The following is a 14,363-nucleotide window of genomic DNA, read 5'->3' on the forward strand; positions in this document are numbered from 1 at the left end:
CAAATGGGCTGGAAGAATAAAACTTCCAAGAAATAGAAATAAAAGGTTAACACCTCAAATACAATCTAGGTATATAATTTATTTCCTAAATATTATGAATTAAAAAAAAGGATCTCTAAATTCCATGATACAATGGTGCCTAATATCACTTCTTTCCACACAACTTCAAATATATATGAGGAGATACAGCTACAAAGGAGAACAAGAAAAGTCTCAAAAATAATTTTCTATTGTAATGCAGGGAAGCATTTCTGATCATTAGCACAGTGAAATCATGATTCTATTTTGCCTTTGTCAAAGAATCATTAAAAGTGTTCCAATTTGAAAGTATAAATGATTCTATAGCTTCATATTATTTGATAATTTTTGTTCTATATATAGCTTTTTAAAGCTAAACATAATAGTTAAAGTCAATTGTAACTAATTATGCTTTTAAAATTATGAACTGTCTCCTACCTTACATCAGTATCAATCAGGGATCTAGCAAAAGAATCAGTTTGTATTTTATTTTCATAATGATAGTTGCATACCCATAGAAAGGCATTTTTATTTTTCTATGCACATCTGTGTCATACAAGGCTTTTATAAAGAAAAAGTGGACGCATATTTTTGTAAAATTTTTACAGTCCTGAATAAAATCAGTACAGGGTAGTTGTTTGACAAAGACATATTATCCATGCCAATTACCCAGCTGTTTTAGAGCATTTTAATATTATGATAAGCTTCATAAATAGGAAAAAAAAAAGAGATTGACATATTGTACCCTGGATATCAGAATTGATGTAGCTCTCTTATTTTTAAAAAATCATTTGTTACTGTATAGAACATAATGGAAATAGACCAGTATTTGGTGGACAACATTTAAATGTCTTCATTTATAACAGTTTTAAATTATCTGTCCAAAGTTGACAGATTATATTATTATTATATGCAACAACTTATCAGCAGATTTTAGAGTTAATTAAAAGACTAAATTTTAGAACTCCTGTAACAGACACCTTTTGAAAGGATCCTCTATGTACCTTTATCACAACAAAATGGGTCATATTTGCAGTACTGTCATAAAGCACCAACCGGAAATGATTGTCTTTTATTGGATGTGCATACCTTCCCACCAAAATGATTTTACTTGAAGATGTTTTTCTTTATTTGTAGCATTCTGTGTTTACAGTTTAGAACCTATTTGGAAGAAAACACTGAGTCATATCTTATTATTTTTAAGCAAAATATGCTTGAGCTTATTTAGATGGGGAAATGAATTTCCAAGTTCCTTCTCAGTGATTTCTAGCTCCTAGAAAAAGAAATATGCAAAGTGACAGTTTCAGAGAGAGTGAGAAAATTTCACTGACAGACCTACCAAAATCTAAAATCATCAGACTAAATGAAATGGATCTGTGAGAAATATCGATTGTATGATGGATATGAATAAATCACTCTGCTAGGGACTTCAACAAAGAATTATACTTAACACTAATTTCAAGGAGCTTATGGTCTAGTTCAATAAATAAACTTCGAAGCAGAGAATCACAAGTAAGATTGTCATGTCTTCTTTGAAAATGTACTCTGTTCTACAAGTCCAGCCTCTACCTGAATGTCCATTTCCTATTTTGACTTCTACAGCAGCATTTTAAGTAAAATTTACTTGCAATTACTAGCAAAGATCTCTTAATGGCACAATTCAGAATGCGTTCTATACATTCTATTTATTTATAATTCTAACGCTCTAAGCCTCATTGGACATGTAGCCACTATTTTTAATTAAACCTCATTGGACACTTCACCACTGTTTTTAAATAGTGGACTTTATTCTTTAGGACAGTTATATATTTACAGAAAAATTGAGCAGCTAATAGAGAGAATTCCCACATCACCCCCCAACCACTACACACACTCACCCTATTAATAACATCTTCTTTAGAATAGTCTATTTGTTATAATTAATGAATCAATTTTGACATATTATTACAAACTAATAGCCACAGTTTACTTCCTTACTTCGTATCTAATGTCCTTTTGTTCCAGGATTCCATCCAGGACTGCCTCCTACATTTAGTTGTCATGTCTCCTTGGTTTCCTCTTGGCTGTGACATTTTCTCTATTTAGGGTCAAGAAGCTATATAAATGACTTGGTATTATTTAACAGGGTAGATTTGTTTTTTCTCAACACTTTTTAATTGATTCAATCATTTATTTATGTCAGTGTAGACTTCTGAATTTTATACACGCGTTTTATAATGTGGATTATAATCCAATACTACTTTATTCATTTCTTTACTCAAATTGTTCCATCTTTGGCTTTGGAAGTTCTTTCACTTAACTCTTATACTCCCATCTATGGGTTTCAGTGCTTTTTGTTGAGCAGTTCCTCAATGTCTGGCACTGAAAGATACTCTAGCCTTATTTTGTATACTCACTGCCCAGTCTTAAAATCAGCCAAATCTCTAAGAGTCCCTGGCTTGTTCCTTTTATAGCAGAATGTTCTTACAGACCAAGATCTGGTGCTAGATGTGCTCATTGCTACTGGGGTCCCATTGTTTCCAGGTCTTCTCTGCAGACAATGCAAATAAATATGTGTCTATATCACCCTGCGCATATACCCATATCTATAAATATTTGCTCATGTAACTATCTGAATCTATATTAAGTTAAATGTGAATTCTTACTGATGTTTTCAACTCTAATCCATCACCACATGAATCAGTCTTTCCTTTACTGATTTGTTAATTTTCACACCAAGAGTGTGAAACCTAGCTCCTACCATCTGTCATTCATTTATTTAATTGCTCAATTCCAGTATATATGTATAGAATTATCAGAATTGTAGACCCATATACTCAGTGGTGTCAATGGTATCAATTAGAGCATAGTACTTACATGCAGTTCTCTTTGTTTATAGTCCCAGATACCACTCATTTACAGAGCTCCTTAAGTAGCACCTTATTTTTCTACTTCCTTCAATGAGGTTGTTTCAGATATTTACATTCTTTTGTCACACTCTCATTCCTTTCTTGGATCCCCAGCCTCCTAAAAGATTTATTTTTGTGTGTTTGCATGTATTGAGGTTCACTTTCTGAGTTGCAATTTCTATGCTTTTTTGACAAATGCATAATTTTCATAAATACAAAACCATTTAGTTGACCTAAAAATCCCCCTTGCTTCATCTATTCATTCCTCCCTCCTCCCCTTATAGAACAAGAAAACATTACTCTTTTCACCTTTTTACCAAAATTTTTACTTATAATTTTTCCTTTTCCAGAATGCCATATAATTGGAATCATATAGTCTATAAGTAGCCTTTTCTGACTTGCTTCTTGCATTTAACAATATGCATTTAAGTTTCCATTTAAGATCTTTTCATGGTTTGGTACCTCAAATCCATTTATCACTAACACTCCATTGTAGGTCTTTACTAGTGTTGATTTATCCACTAGCCTATGAAAGGTATTTTAACTGACTCCATGTTTGGGCAATTGTGAGTAAAGCTGCTACAAACATGCATGTGCAGGTTTTTGAGTAGACATAAATTTTCAACTCAACTCAGAGTAAATACCTGGGGACATGATTTTGAATTGTATATTAAGATTATATTTACCTTTGTAAGAAACTGGCAGACTGTCTTCCAAAATGGTCCCCCAACAAAGACAGAGGTTCTGTTGCTCTGCAACCTCAAAAGAAGTTGGTCTTTGTGGTAGTTAGATTCAGTTGTCAACTTGGCCAGGTGAAGGCAACTAATTTTGTTGCTGCGGATATGAGCCAATGGTATGTGAACCTCATCTCTTGCTCATTACATCTGCAGTAGGCTAAGAGGCATGCCTGCTGCAATGAATGATATTTGAGTTAATTGGCTGGTGCTTAAATGAGAGAGTGCAACGTAGCACAGTGCAAGCAGCTTAGCATACCTCACTTCAGTACTCGCAGCCCAGCCCAGGCCTTTGGAGATGCAGAAAGAAATCACTGCAGGGAAAGTTTTTGGAACCCAGAGACCTGGAGAGAAGGCCAGCAGAGACCATCCTGTGCCTTCCTACGTAAGAAAGAACCCCAGTGTAAAGTTGGCTGCCTTTCCTCTGAAGAACTAACAAAATAAATCCCCTTTTATTAAAAGCCAATCCGTCTCTGGTGTGTTGCATTCCGGCAGCTAGCAAACTAGAACAGTCTTGTTAGTTTCTTTTAGATTATTCCAGGTGACCTGATCTCTGTTGTGATTCTCTATGTTTGCCTGTCAGTCCAGATTTTAAGGTGACCTCAATTCTCTAATAAGTCTAAGGAAAGTCATTGATTTTCTGTTTATTTAGACTTTTCCTAGTTGAAAGGATGGCAGGCACAACTCCCAAGCTCTTTTTACCTATCAAAGCTGAAATAGGAAGGCCTTTCTTTTTAAAAAACAGTCCTACATTGAATTGGTTCATGATTTTCTTTTTTACCATGCTGATGATTATTTCAGTGTATTTTCCCATATGCTCATAATCTTCCTGCATTGAAATATTGATGCCACCTGGGTTTCTGTTTGGGACTTCACTTTGTTCTACTTTACTTTCTCACTCCCTTTCTATCACCACTCCTCTCCATTTTGACACCTATGTAGGCTTTTTTTTTCTTGGGGTATCATAATCTCAATACATGTTTCCTATTGGCATTACCAGGACAAGAAAATAAGCAAACTACTACTGGGCTCCTAATATTTTTCTTCACAGACATGACACTTTACTTGTATTAATATTCTAGTGGTCAACAAGAAAGAAACTGTCCACATTTAACCTCCAAGAGGAAGGGAATTGTAATTGATTTGATATCTTCAGGAATGGCATGAATAATACCTACCTAACATCTTAAGCATTCTTTTCTTCACATAAACAAGGACCACCATATAAAATTAAGTTTAATAATGACAACTTTTGGTTATTTTTTCTTTTATGCAATTGATTGGACTGCATCTAATTTTTCATAATTAACTATAATATTTTCTGTATTTCCATGTCACTGCTCTTAACATATCAAGAAAATTCACTCTTATTCATGGAGTGCCAACAGTTTTTCAAAAGAATGCATACTGAAAGTTGTTGAAAGACTAAACCTACAGATTCAAGAAGCTAAGTAAATTTCAAATAGGATAAACCCCCCAAATCACCATAACTAAACTTTTTCTTTGGAAACAAAGAAAAGACAGAATGAGCCAAGAAAAATCAATGAAGAACAGAAAGAACAAAGGAAAACATGCTAAAATGGCAGACTTAAGCCCTAACATATCAATAACTAATTTAAATATAAATGCTCTAACTACACCAATTAAATACATATTGGCAAAGTGGATAAAAAGCATAAGCAAACTATATGTTATCTACAGATAGCTCACTTCAAACATAAAATCATCAATAGGTTAAAAGTAAAAGAATGGAAAGAGATATGACATGAAAGTTAATAAGCAAAAATCTCAGGAGGGGCTTTATTTATAACAGATAAAATAGGTTTCAGAGCAAAGAAAATTAAATTGCTAGGAACAATGAAAGATATTACATAACCATAAAAGGGTTAGTTCACCAAGAAGGTATAGCAATCTTAAATGTACATGCACCAAGCAATGGCACTCCAAAATACAGGAAGCACAAACTGATAGAACTGAAAGGAAAAATAGACAAATTTACAATTACAGTTGAGGTATTCAACACCCTGCTCAACAATTGATTGGATTACTAGTTTGAAATCAACAAGGGTATAGAGAAACTGAGCAACACTATCAACTAACAGGTCTAATTGACATTTATAGAATACTCCAACCAGCTATACAAAATACAAGCATCCAGGGAACATTTACACTTAAAACTCATATCCAAAAAAAAAAACAAAACGCATATTTAGGCTTTTGCATGGGCAGGCACTGGGAATTGAACCCAGGTTTCTGGCATGGCAGGTGTGAATTCTGCCACTGAGCTACCATTGTATGGCCCAAATAAATGCATATTTAAATTAAAATCAAATGATTGTATGCCACTACTTATATAGTCATCATTTATTTTTCATCTTTCATCTGTCAATGTAATGAATTACATCGATCCATTTCACAATATTAAAGCTTAATTATTTGCTGGTATCAATGTATTTGTTTATGATTTTAATATATTGCAAGACAAAATTTTCTATTGTTTCATTAATTTTTGGCATATGTATCTTTGTGTGATATTAATCGATAGCATTCATTTTATAAGTTGTCCTTTTTTGAATTTGATATTATTCTAGACTCTTGGTATTTTTATTAACGAATTTTTATTTTTGCGTTGGAGACAAAGTCAATGGGAATGATCTCTTCTTTAAAAGTATAGAGGGTGGAAGTTGCTTATAAAACTTGGACTGGTATTTTTTTTTTTTGCATGGGCAGGCACTGGGGATCAGACCCAGGTCTCTGGCATGGCAGGTGAGAACTCTGCCATTGAACCACTGTTGCACCACTCTGGACTGGTACTTTTTTGATGATCAATATTGTTTTACAGTATTTAAACTATTTAGATTTTTTAATTTAATTGGAATATTTTTGTATTTCTAAGGCAATAGAGAATACATATTTAAGGCATTGTCCTCTTGTAATCCAGTAAAAGGTTTTTTAATAGCATTATTTTATTTATACTCAAACCTTACCACTTTCCTCTACCTTTCTTAGTGATAACATCAAGAATTTTAGTTCCTGATTGCTAGAGGATATTCATTTTTAACAATCTCACCTTATTTAAGCAACAAATTTTACTTATTTCTATGGTCATCATTGGCTTAGGCCTCTCGCTTCTTCATAGATTCATTACTTTTCTCTGAGGAAGCAGTTCCTTCAAAAAAAAATCTAAAGGTGACAGATTTCTTGAATCCTTAATTATCTGAAAGGTAATTTATTTCACTTCAGATTTGAATGATTCTTTGGCTGCTCTGGGTTAAATATTTATTTTTTAAACACTTCCCATGTATGGTTTCATAGTCCCCTTACCCACACTGATGCTGTAAACTTCTGAAAATGACAACAAACTAACACTCACTAGACACTGTCCTGGTAAGTTTACAAATATTAACTAATTTCACTATCTTGGTCCTACAAGGCAGTCATTGTTATTCTCATGTTGTAGACAGGAAAACTGGAGAGTGAAAAGTAAGATAACCTTCCTGTGGGTAGCCAGGAGGTAAGTGATGGATCTGGGAATGACCCACTCTGGCTGATTTCCAAGCCCATATATTTTTTATCTCTGTTCTCTGCAGCGCTTGCATATGAGTGAGTCATTGTATTTATTCTTTTACTGCTGAATTTTAAGACTATTTCTTTGTAAGATTCTGAAGTTAATCTACAATCTGTGTAGGTATGTGTTTCTTCTAGTTTTTTCTCTCACCTTGCAAATTGTTATGCCCTTAACAAATTGTTCTGACTATTTCTGGGGTATTATTTTTTATTTTATTGCTTCTCCATTATTCTTTCTCTTTTCTCCTTTTGAGCTCCCTTCTGACTCTCGTGAATCTAGTGTCCATATCTTCACTCTCTCTTCTCTTTCTGCTGCACTGATACGAGTCCTCAGCTTCATTTTTGAACTCAATAATTTGCTGTTCAGCAGTGTCCATTCCTTTATTCAGAGACTGTTGAGTTTTAAAATACATTTAACATTTATTTCTTTTTCTCAGTCCATATTCTTGGTCATAATGTTCTATTTCAGATATATGGATTAAATGACCTCCTTTATGTCTTAGAGTTGCCTCACTTTTCTGAAAGCTTTCTCTGATTCTTTTATTACATTTGGTCATAAAGTGTAAGGCCTTGTATTTGTTGAGTTGTTGCATCTTCTTCATCATGTACGTACTCTTAAATGCGAGCTCATTTCTCCCTTCAGATTCCTCTCAGACTCTTCGCTCACATCCTCCTGAGTTCCCCTGACTTTGGACAGGAGGAGAAGATTTTCCTGTGACTCTTGTCTTCTACTTGGTTCAGTCCAAGTTGGGGATGGGATGAGTCTGACTCTGAATCAGGTATCTAGAGAGATAATTGGCTATACCTGTCTAACTGTTTTTTCCTTTCAAGCATTGCCAGCCTCGTGGAAACTGTTCAGTCTCTGAAGTGCAAGTTTGTTTGCCAGACTGGGCAAACTCCACCTCTGCTTCCTGACTTACAGTACTAGGGAAGATTTGAGATTGCTACAAATTCTTTGACACCCTTTGTAGTAAGAATTAGGGTCTGGTTGAGCCTAGGCTGGCCCATGACTTCTTGAGTTAGGAGCACACGGTGTATAATATACCAGTTTGAAATTTAGGCATTAAGAGAACTGCCTCTTTTTGTCTCGATTTCTTGGATCCCTGAGCTTCCATGGAAGGAGTCTAAATATTCTGCTGGACCAGCCATGTGGAGAGGGAAGGTGCCCATCTGAGACCAGCCTTCTAGCTGCCCCAGCCATTTTAGATCCTATGGTCAGGTCAGTCCTGACACCTGCTGCCTATATCAAGTGACCCCAATGGAGAGAAGAAATGTTCAGCTAAGTTTTTCTCATATTCTTAATCCACAAAATATAATAAAATGTCTGCTGTTAAAATTTGCAGGTAGTTTTCCATGTAGGCATAGATAACAGAAAGAAGAGTAAAGTGGAAGTTACCTAGGTTTTGAATGCCCTACATTCTCCGAATGAATACCTTCAGCTAATTCTTTGATTGGCCCTGAGCCTACTTCTGCTCTAGGATTCCACCATATCAGTACATGAAATATTGTTTAGGGTTGTACTCATTTGAGACATTCCTACTCTGTCTAAGTATCCTAATTGTTTTTGACTGATATTTTTCCTTTTCCAAAGAAATCTTTTGTGACCATTTAAGAAGGATCTGTTGTATCCTTCAATTGACCAAATAGATACTGCCATTTTATAGACTTCTTTGCCAAACATCAGGAACACTCCTTTTCCCTTACCAAATGCTAACTTAAACAATTATTTATTTAAATGGCTACCAAGGACTCAGAATTATAAAAGACAAACATCAGTCAATATTTTTTATTACAAGGTAGCTCTTATATTTTTGTCAAGATAAAAAAAAATAGAATATATTACACACAGTGCATTCTCATCTTTGAGGAGATTGTTTTTCTTTCTACTTTAACTCAAAATTTTCAACATGAGGACTCACATTAGGAAGAATCTTCACTCATGCTTAAGCCACAAATGTGAGACCTGATCATCCCTCGTTTACAGCTATAGTAAATAAATATGATGATGGCATTTGCAACATTGTCTTTTTTCTTTGGAGCACTATATCCTGGTTCTTTGTTTTTCATAAAATAAAATACTATGAACAAATTTCTCAGACCAGAGACAACATATTTAACATAGCAAAAGAACTCTTGCTTCATTTCCTATTGCTGTTTCTTTTGGGAATGGAAAGGCTCAGCATTTGTGGACAGACTGTACCAAGAATTAAAAAGTACAATCTTCTCCAAATGAAGGAAATTCTGTTGAAAGGTCACTGTTGAATATCCTGTTCTGAGAGGAAGGATATCCAAGAGTCATCTGACATAAAAGAATTATCTTTCTAAAATCCACTTCTCTTTTCTTCACCCTTCTACAGTCTCTTAATTGGCCCACAGACTAAAAATATGTCTACAAGCTTTGCTATTGACTGACATGACTGGGCATGACTTTCCCCAGATGAACTTGCAGTTTCATTTTGCCTCTATCCATGTCATGAACCTTTTGTTCCAGCCATGTACAACATTTTCTATCTGTTTACTAAAAGTGCCATAATTCTGTACTTTTCATAAGTACTTTTCACCTTTGCCCTAATCTTTTCAACATCCCCGTTTGTCTGGCACAATCTTATTCAACCATTCAGAATTCACATAACTGTACTGACATTTGGAAGCATATTTTCATTCATTTATTGTGTTTTATGATCCCCTCCTTTATATTTCTCATGCACATGGATAATATAATATTTGGGGCATATTGAAATTTTTATGTTTTGTGGCTTGGGTTTCCTACAACTGCTTGTTTTTACTTTTGCTGTGTCTCTGAATATACTGTGAATTTCTTGAGGGCAGGAATAAATCTTTTAAGTTTAAGGAATATATAAAGTTACCTAGAATAATACACCCAAATTTCATATGCACACTTTTAATAATATATTGTTATTCTCATTGTATCAGTTTTGCTTCAAATATTTTTATTAAAATTAAAACATTTTTAGACACGTTTCCATTACCTTCATTCACCTTCTCAGTTCAATTCCCTTTACTCTCTCATCATAGGTAAATGCATCGTGATTTTGATGTTTCTTTCCAGTTCATGTTGTTTCTTACTTACTTAAAGACACATATGCACACACATGCACAACAGATGTAAACTCAGATCTTTTTGTGCACAGAAGCACAAAGACACCTGTAGAAAGATTGGCTCACCACATTGCCATTTTTAGGAGTAAGCTTGGTGCCTGTATCTAAGTGAACGAATGTGTAAAATATGAAACCTGGAGTATATGTTCAGTTCAATAGCATTCAAGAGAATTAATTAAAGCCACATATAGATAAATGAGTAAGTAGGCTTAGAAACACAATATTGAGTGAAAAAATGAGACTCAGAATCGCATTCATAAGACAGGACAATTAATATAAACTTGAAACATATAAACTGTTGCCATGCATTCTAAATTGATAAACATTTATGAAAGCAAATGTATGGAAGATGATTTGGAATTACATATTGAATAGACAAAGTAGCTGTCAATGAAGAAAGACAATGGAATTGTGTTGGGCTGCAAAAGAGAGCAATTGGTAAAATATAATAAAATAAGCAGAGGCACTCTACGTGAAATGATGATAAAATGATACCATGAATTGAACAATAAGGCCAACTCAGAAATGCTCCTGCTTTTCCCCTAACATCCCTGCAAAAAGATATAAACTTTCATGCATCTGGGTGTTTGGATATTGGCAAAATCTAAAATTATGGGAAATTAGATTTGTCAGACTCCATGTTTTACACATGCTATGTATGATTCCAAAAATATCTCTGTTTCAATTTTATCATATAGTGCTATTCACAGCAATACATTGATATAAGTAAGAAACACTTAAATAAGACCTGGCAATTAAAGAAAAAGTAGGGTAATGGGCAGAAATGGGGGTGCATCATTGCCTAGGACCTCTCAATATTTTAGCAGGTTGTTTGAATAATATGCAGATATATGGCAACAATTTTACCATTTTTTTCTCATAGGAAAATAGCTCTTCCTTATATTTTTAATAAACACAAAGTCATTTTCTCCTATTCTTGAGACATAAGAGCAATCATCCCAGTCATCATCATCATCATCATCATTGCAATCCTTTCATATTTGTAAGAAGTCTACAGGGTGCTCTACGTTAAAAAAAGGTGTGATTGTGCAGAAATGTGGAATTAGAGAGCATTAAAAGCATATGACCCCTACCCTCAGGGCTTTCTTGTCTGGTTTAGATAAGACAGAAGCAGAACCACCAATACTGCAATCTCTTCAGCCTCTAAGAAGCCTTTGCACATTCTGCAGGGGATGCTTCCTTCTTCCTTTCTCCTTTACCCATCACTGGGGGCCCCATGTCCTCAGGGCACCCCAAACACTGTACTAGTTCTAAGTTCTGGGCCCTGCCCATAGTCAAGGGAGAAATGATAAAAATATCAAAACCAGAAGTAACCTTGGAAAATGTCTCCTTAGGACTGTTCCTCTTAGAGCAGAGGGAATGACAGCAGCTGGCATGCCCCATGCATTCCAGAAGGATGACATTCTAATGTCGGGGTCCCATCACCTGGGATCCTTTAACCCCCATAGTGGCCTTTAGTAACTGTGTTTCCTCTCTTTTCCACTTTTGGTAGAAAGCTGAAGTTTAGAGAGAGTAAGTAACTTGATAAGATCATGCAACTAGGGAGTGTTAATGACAATAGGACATTAGGTTCCAAAGTATGGCTCTGAATATTATGTTAAATTGAAGAAAATGAGAGTGGACACTCTTATGTAGCTAGTGCAAACCATATCATCATTTTATTACACAGGATGCAGTTTATTGACAGTTAATTGAATGCTCAACAATGTAATAAACCCTGTAAACACAGCAGCTAATATAATTCCACAACTATTCTATTGCTGATATATAAATATCCTCTATGAAGAAGGGGGACCTCAAGCCATGATATCATTAATTAACTTTGCCAAGGCCACATGGTAAGTTGTAGAACTTTCCCCCTGTTTCTCACCTACTCCATTAATGGGTGGTCAAAAGCTAAGTGTCCAGCAGTCATTTTAGTGTACTTGGGCTAAAGACTTTCATAGTCATTCATCCTGTTGCTTGTCCTCCCCTGTCTTGGTTCCCACTGCTCTCTTGTTTTAGGGCGAAGCATTGCATTGTGTTCCAAAGGGCCTTTCTCATATTTCTGATCAATCCCTGCCTGATAACCAATCAGCCCAGCATATCAATTCTTTTAAATCTAGATTGTTCCATTTTAACATTCCATTTCATCAATTTTCCTAGTAGACCAGAACAAGGCATATATACTTGTTGAGGGCACACCCCCTTAACAACACAGTTTACTTCTCTATTCCATTTTTGGATTGCTGGATCTAATACTGCTTGCTTCTAAGTTCAACTCAGCTGTCCGGATTTCCAGGATGTGCTGGAAATGTATTAAAGCAATAAAATCTTCTTAAAGTTCATTCAATTCAATTACTGTTTGAAAAGGAAACATTTCTTCCTCATTTTCACTACACACACACATGCAGAGAAAGATGGCAAATGATAGTTACATTGATGATAGATAGATTGAAAGAGATAGATGATAGAGAGAGAGAGAGAGACATGAAAGGATACTATTATTGTATGTCTTTTACCTACATTTAAGTGCTTTGCATATTGTTAGTGCCAAGTTGCTCAAGCTGGTAAAAAATATATATATAAATTAAGTTGCAGTTTTTATTGCAATTCCTGCAGCATACAAGAAGTCTTCTCACATTATCAAGGGCAAACGATATCAGGTGCAGCCCCACGGGAGCTGCAATGCAGGTGAGGTGCAGCACAGACACACAGGGAAAGCGAAAAGGATGCTGAAGGGTATGTGTGTGGTATGGTTGGGGAGATTTATGGGCCTTAACAAGGAAAGATGTCAGGAGCATGAAGAAACCTGTGATACCATGTTAAATATACTTGAACTAAAGGAGCCCCTAGGTGGTGGTTACAGTTGTTTATCCAGAAAGAATATGGTAGTCTTTGAAAGGCAAGACCGCACTGGGGAAAGAGAGCTTTGAATGATCCCAAATAGAATAAAATTAAGAAACATGTTTTTAAACATCACGTTACCAAGATCACATTACCAAGTTCATGGCTTTTAAAATCTGGCTCCCAGACAAAGCCACTAGTCAATTTTGCCAGATTATCTGCTATTTTAAAACAAGGATCGCCTTCCTTCCAGTTTACAATAACACGTGCCTCGTTTCTGTCTAAAGCTTCGTCAGAGGTATCTTTAGAGTCCACATTTCTATGAACAGTCTCTTCAAAGTAGACCAGGCCTTCTCTATCAAGCTTCTCACAACTTTTCCAGAATCTTCCCCTTATCCATTTAAAAAGCCATTCCAACATGTTTGGTATTTGCAAACCACAGCAGCACCGCACTCTCCGGTACCAAAATCTGGTATAAACTGGCAAGTAAATCCAATGAACAATTAAAGTTTTAATCTAAAAAGGTAGTTGCTTATGAAAAGTAAGCGTCCAACAATCTGCACTATAATAAATGAATGTTGTCAATTATCCTCATGTCAAGTCATTAATTAGGAAGACAAAGGAAAATGCTCAAACAGGATTCGTGTCTAACGCAGTGTTTGAAATTAGAGATGAGAAAAGAAAAAGGTGATCAGGGGCTGGACTTTCCTCGTGCTTTTGTTGTGTGCACAATAAACCTTTAAAAAAGTTTTCAGAGAAGAACATTTTTAAGAATGCTGGAATTCAAATACATATATAAAGCAGAAATGGTTTAAAGGAGGACATTTAAAATGCATTAAATCATCTTGTGCTTTTCAGTTTCTACCTCATACAAATTCTGAAGTACAACAAACTTGTGACAATTGAGTAAATGGATAAAATCTACCCATATTACAATTAGGTGAAATTCACACATTGAAAGAACTTATACATGATAATAAGTTTACTAAACCAACATCAATATTGTAAATAAAATAACAGTGTCTCTGTTTACATTGATGAATGTATACTGAAGTGATGACATTTCACTCACAGTCTCCAGTATTTCATGAGGATTAATAACATACATATATCTCCAACAATTTAGAAATGAGAAAAATCAGATTTCCTCCTGATAATAATTGAACATAGAACATGCAAATAATTAGAT

Source organism: Tamandua tetradactyla, chromosome 1 (genome assembly GCF_023851605.1).
Source record: "Tamandua tetradactyla isolate mTamTet1 chromosome 1, mTamTet1.pri, whole genome shotgun sequence".
Lineage (NCBI taxonomy): Eukaryota > Metazoa > Chordata > Mammalia > Pilosa > Myrmecophagidae > Tamandua > Tamandua tetradactyla.